This window comes from Pteropus alecto, unplaced genomic scaffold (genome assembly GCF_000325575.1).
Source record: "Pteropus alecto unplaced genomic scaffold, ASM32557v1 scaffold40, whole genome shotgun sequence".
Classification (NCBI taxonomy): Eukaryota; Metazoa; Chordata; class Mammalia; order Chiroptera; family Pteropodidae; genus Pteropus; species Pteropus alecto.
Genome location: NW_006431919.1, coordinates 20,728,683 through 20,734,332, shown reverse-complemented (window position 1 = coordinate 20,734,332; position 5,650 = coordinate 20,728,683). Strand labels below are relative to the sequence as shown.

The window sequence follows — 5,650 nt, the reverse complement described above, 5'->3', positions numbered from 1 at the left end:
GGGGAAGACCCAGAGGAACAAAGACAACGCATGAGAGAAGAAAACACCAGAAAAAAATACAATACCCTCCAAGTGATGATAAATAACGTATCCGTGAAACAAGAACAGGACGCTATTAGAAAAGATTATTTTGTAAGAGCTTTATAAAAAAGGTTATTTTATAACAGCCCCTAGAAATGACAGCCTAGAAAAAGATTAACCAGAGGAATGAGATGACACAGTTGAGAGAACATCTCCCAGAAAGCAGAAAAAAACAAAAAGAGATAGAAAATAGCAAAGGAAGTTTAAGAAAATATGTGATCAGTTTGGGAGAGCCGCATCTAATAGAAGTACGACAGAGAACAGCAAAAATAGTGGGAAGAAAATTATAAAATACTAATAAAATTAAGAGTAATACAAAAAAAATTTAGACTGAAGGCTTTATTTCCAGATTGATCTGGCCTACGGAGCACCCAAAGAGCAAATGCAAAAGGGCCCAGAAAGCCAATGATAAAAGTATAGCAACAGCAATAATATCTATGAGGCTTACTTTGTGCTAAGCAATGTTCCAGGAATTTATATACATGAACTCATTTAGTCCTCATACAGACCATAAAAGGTAAACCCGATTACTCATTTTACAGAGGAGAAAACTGAAGCACAGAGAGTTGTTAGGTAACATGCCCAAGGTCACGTGGCTAGCACATTTCAGGCATGCTAAGTAGGCCTCGAAAAATTTGCCTTCCAAAATACTTCGACAGAAAGCTACTGCAGGATGTGCTCCACCAAAACAAAAATGTAAAGCAGGAAAAAGGAAGGTATGGTAATAGGGAAACGAGATCTGATACGACAGAGGAGGCAAAGGAGTTTGAAGGATGATGGCCCGACAACAGGTCCAAGCACCAGGCAAACCAGACTAGAGCTGGACATGTAAAATTCCAGGAAGAAAATCTCTCGAGAAAAGAAAGAGGCAGTTCATCAAATGGATTTAACCAAATGAAAAATGTCCCAAAAGAGATTGGAAGATAGAGATTCTAAAAAAATCCCAGCAAATGAAAACAAAGAGGCAATGAATAACTCCGGGAAATAAAGAAATAATTTTATCATACCACGTGGCTTGAATATAAACAATATTCACAAAGCCAAAACCATAATAAAACTAATTCAAACAAAACTCTATTTCTCATGTATCGGGAGGATAGGGGAAGTAAACATTGGGGTTGATGAAATCATAACAAACATTTACTGAGGGCTTACTATATTCGATACTAAACGCTTAGCATGTTAACTATTCAATCCGCACCTGAAGTAGGTAGTTATTGTCCCCCATTTTACAGGTGAGAAAACTACGGTACCAGAGGTAAAGAAACATGCCCATGGTCTCCCACTAATAAACAAAAGAGTTAGGAATCAGACTCAGGCAGTCTATGCAAAATCCTCACCTTCCATAAGAATCAATAGAAAATCTCAAAAACTAAAATCACTAGCAGTTGAAGCAAATTATTTAGAAATATGGATGAAAAGGCAAAAAAAAAAAAGAACCGAAAGAGTTAACAGTAGGAATCGGGAATGGGGAGACGTAAGGCAAGAAACTGCTGGTTTTCTTTACAACCCTTCTATACTACTTGACTTCTCAAATGTGTGACTTACTCAAAAGTTTACGTTAAGCATAAAGCTGAACTGTACACTTTCGATGAATGAATTTTATGGCACGTAAAGAGTATTCCTCAACAAAACTTAAAAAAAATCAACGAGGAAAACCGTTCAAAATGCATCCGTAATTAGATGCTACTAAATACTCATCAGAATGAGCAGAATCTAAAGAAACTGACGACATCGTGCGTTGGTGAAGACAGGGAGCCACTGGAACATGGCGGTCAGGGACACAGAAGCTGAAACTGCGTGTTACCTGTGATGGAGTAATTCGACTCTCAGATACCGTACATATACCCAGAGAAACGTGATCGTACGTGCACCGAAAGGCCTTGCTCACAGCAAATGCTGGAAACACATTTGGTGGAACACGAAAGAGAAACAAAAAATCAATCACTGCTACACACCACAATATGGGTGAATCTCTCAATCATGTTGAGTGAAAGCGGCCAGAAATGAAAGCGGGCACGCCGTAGGGTTCCTCTGCAGGAAGCTGGCAAATGGGCAAAATTATGCTAGGGTAACAGAAATGAGAAGGACGGTGGGTGGACAGTGGCGGGGGAGCGGGCCAGGGGCCCTCCGGATGCTGAAAGCGCCTTGATCTCGAGCTGGCTGATGGGTTACATGGTGGGTTCACTCCGTAAAAATTCTGTGACCCAAACACTCAAGATTGGAGCATCATGCAGTACACATAAGACCGAAAAAAGGAGAAACAGAAAATAAAAATGACGAGTTCAGGGTGAACCCTGGAGTTGAAGGAGCCCATGAACCACCCAATTCTAGAGGCTCTGGGCAAGGTCTGGACTAAGGCAAGATCAGGGGTTAATGACCATCGTAATGACAGCAATCACGTTTGCTGTAACTTTGGCAGAGAGGGCTGTTAACTGCTAGTCACCTGGCTTGCATTTGCTCATTCAAATTTCAGAACAACCACATGAATTCACTACCACCAGTGGACCGACCCATTTCATAGATGAGGAAATCAAGGCTTAGAGAATTATCACACAGACAGCGTACGTAGGTGGAAAAGCAAGATCTAAACCCCAGCATTTTGACCTTGGCCACCAGGCTGTTCTGCCTCAGCTGAAGCAAGAGTTCTTTATCTGGAGCCTGAAGGCAGGATGGTGACCTCAGCCAACTGGTGAAAGCCCACAACGTGGAATGTGAGTGTGTGTGAAGGTTTTTTTGTTCCAGGCTGAGGGTCTGCCGCTTTGTCCGCTCGTGAAGGAACCTCAGATTCAGGCAGTGAGTGCATTCGTGGCCTGGAAAGGGGGCGAGAAGCTTTGGTGGCTCCCATTTAATGGCCCTGACTTCCTCCAAAGCCAGCTGCCAGGCCTCTGTGGGCCGCTGGTGTGGGAAGGACCCCAGGCCTGGGGGCCCAGACTGACTGCTGGCCAGGACTCCCAGCAGCCCCTGGGGAAGCCCGAGCCCTGTTCTGACAACAGCTCCCCTCGTTCCCCTTAAAAGCTGGGCTGGGAAGTAAAGGACAGAGGTGCCACTGGTAGACAGGGCCACATATGACCAGGTGGGAATTAAGTCAGATCAGACCACAGACCCGTCCCTGCCGGAAGCCAAGGGCATCCCAAGCTGGCCACATCCACATCAAGAACCCCCAATCACCACCCTCCCCACAAATCTGGTGTTCCCCATTCCTCCACAAGTAGCACTTTCCAGAAACAAAGGTGTCATCACCATTATCTGCCCCTCAACATCTCTTAGCAGCCCAAACTCCACAAGGCACCAAAACCTGGCCACCTACAGCTTCCCTCCCTGGTCACCATCACCTCCCAAAGCCTCCTGGCCACTGACTGGTCACCTGCTTCTCTGCCCATTTACCAAACAGTTTCCGGCCAGCAATCCACACTCATTTTGTTAAATGCTCATTATGAAATAATTTCACAGGAAAGTTTGAAATGGTACAACGAACTGCCCTATGACCTTCCCCAGGCCCGGCAACTGTGAATGCTTTCTCACCCAGTATGTGATGAGCTGTCATTTGATGTGTCATCGTCTCCCAGATAGTGCATAAATTACAGATGTTGTTTTTTCTCTTCCTGAGCCATTCCTAAGTTGTAGAAATCACGTCCCCTGCCCTAAACATTTCAGTGTTCTCATTCCTAAAAGCAAGGACATTCTCTTATATAACCACAGTAATCAACTTCATGAAACATAATATTGATTTGATAGTATCAGCTAATCTACAGTCCATATTCCAATTTTGCCAATTGCCCAGATGATGTCCTTTAGAGCAATTTCTTTCCTGATCCAAGATCCAATCAGGGGCCATACATTGCCTTTAGCTGTCACATTTTTTTAGTCTCTTTTAATCAAGAACGGTTCCTGGCCTTCCTTTGTCTTGCATGTCACTGATATTTTTTAAAGAATCCAGACCGGTTCTGTAAAACGTCCCTCAATTTGAGTCACTCCCTCCATTTAAAGAGCTTCTCAGTCTTCAGTTTGAAATTCCAGGACCTCGTTACAGGTCCCGCCCTCTTTCCACTTTCCCCATCGTTTCCCCCTCCCCAGCACAACCATTCTCACTCAGAGCCCCTCACCACTCAGGCCAAAACAGCCCTGCGCCTTCTGTCCATCCCAGCTTGTACCACTATTTAAAATGATCTGCTTTCCTGATGTGTGTGTTTACTGCCTGGCCCCCACACTAGGGAGGCTCTGAGGATGACAAAAATTTTTATCTGTTTGGTCACTGCTGGATTCCCAGGGCCAAAGCAGTGCCTGGCATGCAGGAGCCACTTGGAAATCATTGGCTGAGTAAATGACCAAGCCAGCAGAGAAAGTGCTGCGGTTGAGGGCCAGGGGGCCAGAGGCTCTTCCAGATTCCAGAGCCTCGCCCAGGCCTCCCTGTGCCTCTGACCAGAGGAGGAAGCACCCAGCAAATCTCCCTTATCTTTGGGATCACAGCACTCCACCAGCCAGCCCACTGATTAATCTTTTTAAATCAATCCCAGTAGGCTGCCGGGCTGGATTCCACAGATAGAGCTGATGGACACTGGAGAAGGCTGTGGCCCCCTATTGTCCAGCAGCCAGTCCAAAGTGCAAGGCCTCCCATCGCCATCCTTGGCTCCCAGCCGCCGTTCACAGATCCTCCAGGGGCCTGCTCAGGGTGTGGGGGCCCGGAGAATCAACATTCAAGTACGAAATCCTACTAATAGCTCTTTAATTGCAACTGAGGAAGACTGAGTCCCTGCCTCCCAACCCCAGAGCAGAGGCCAGCGGCCTTCCAGGTGCTTGTCACTTACTTGTCCATTTCACTGAGGACTCTGAAAATTTAAGAATCACATATACATCAATACTCAAGGCTGCAAAAAAGGTAACCACCATCCTTAATCCCAAACCCCATTTACTCTTGATTTCACCTCCTCTTTTTCAGAGAAAAGAACCACATTGCTCGGCCCAGACCCATGATACAGAAGACGGCTCCTCCTGGGGGCCCTCAACTCACAGAAACCCTCCTGTCAATAGCAGCCTGGGTGGGGTCCCAGCACCCCACCCCTGTCAGGGTCCCCTCCTGTCCTGAGTGCTCCCACTGCAGCTCAGTCTGCCTAGGAGAGTTCCCAGGGTCCACCAGGACTGTGCACCCACGCTGGTACCCCAGATGGCCTCTCATTCCCTTGCTGTGTGACCCCGGGCAAATGGCTCAGCCTCTCCGGGCTTCCCACTACAAAAATAAACAAAGATGGAGTTGATAACGCTGGCCAGACCTAAGGAGTTAACAGCCAAGAAGGCGAGGGCATTGAAAGAGAAAATTTAGCACCTGCACCCCATGAAAAAGGGGGGAGGCGCTGGGTTGAGGAATTTGTAATCCGGCCCCACCCAAGTAGTGAATGGGGAGCAGCTCCCCACCTCCCGGCTAATGGGATTAGCACAGGGCTCTACTCTAGGCGTGGGCCCGGGTCCGAGGTCTCTCTGAGGCCACTGAAGGTGGGGGCAGCGCCGGCCCCGCCTCCCCACCCCCGGACCCTTCCCTCCCGGTGGAGCACAGGGCCGACGGGCGGCTCGG

At 47.0% G+C, this 5,650-nt stretch overlaps 1 protein-coding gene and 1 long non-coding RNA gene across 2 annotated transcripts in view; one reads left to right on the top strand and one right to left on the bottom strand.

The window, feature by feature from the left end:
• The window catches only part of TNRC18 (trinucleotide repeat containing 18), a 70,247-nt gene that overhangs the window by 62,484 nt on the left and 2,113 nt on the right, over positions 1-5,650 (bottom strand). The window lies entirely within an intron of this gene.
• Positions 3,607-5,327, top strand: LOC112475240. The gene is made up of 2 exons (XR_003044641.1): positions 3,607-4,874; positions 5,021-5,327. It is a non-coding gene; the product is annotated as an uncharacterized LOC112475240 (long non-coding RNA).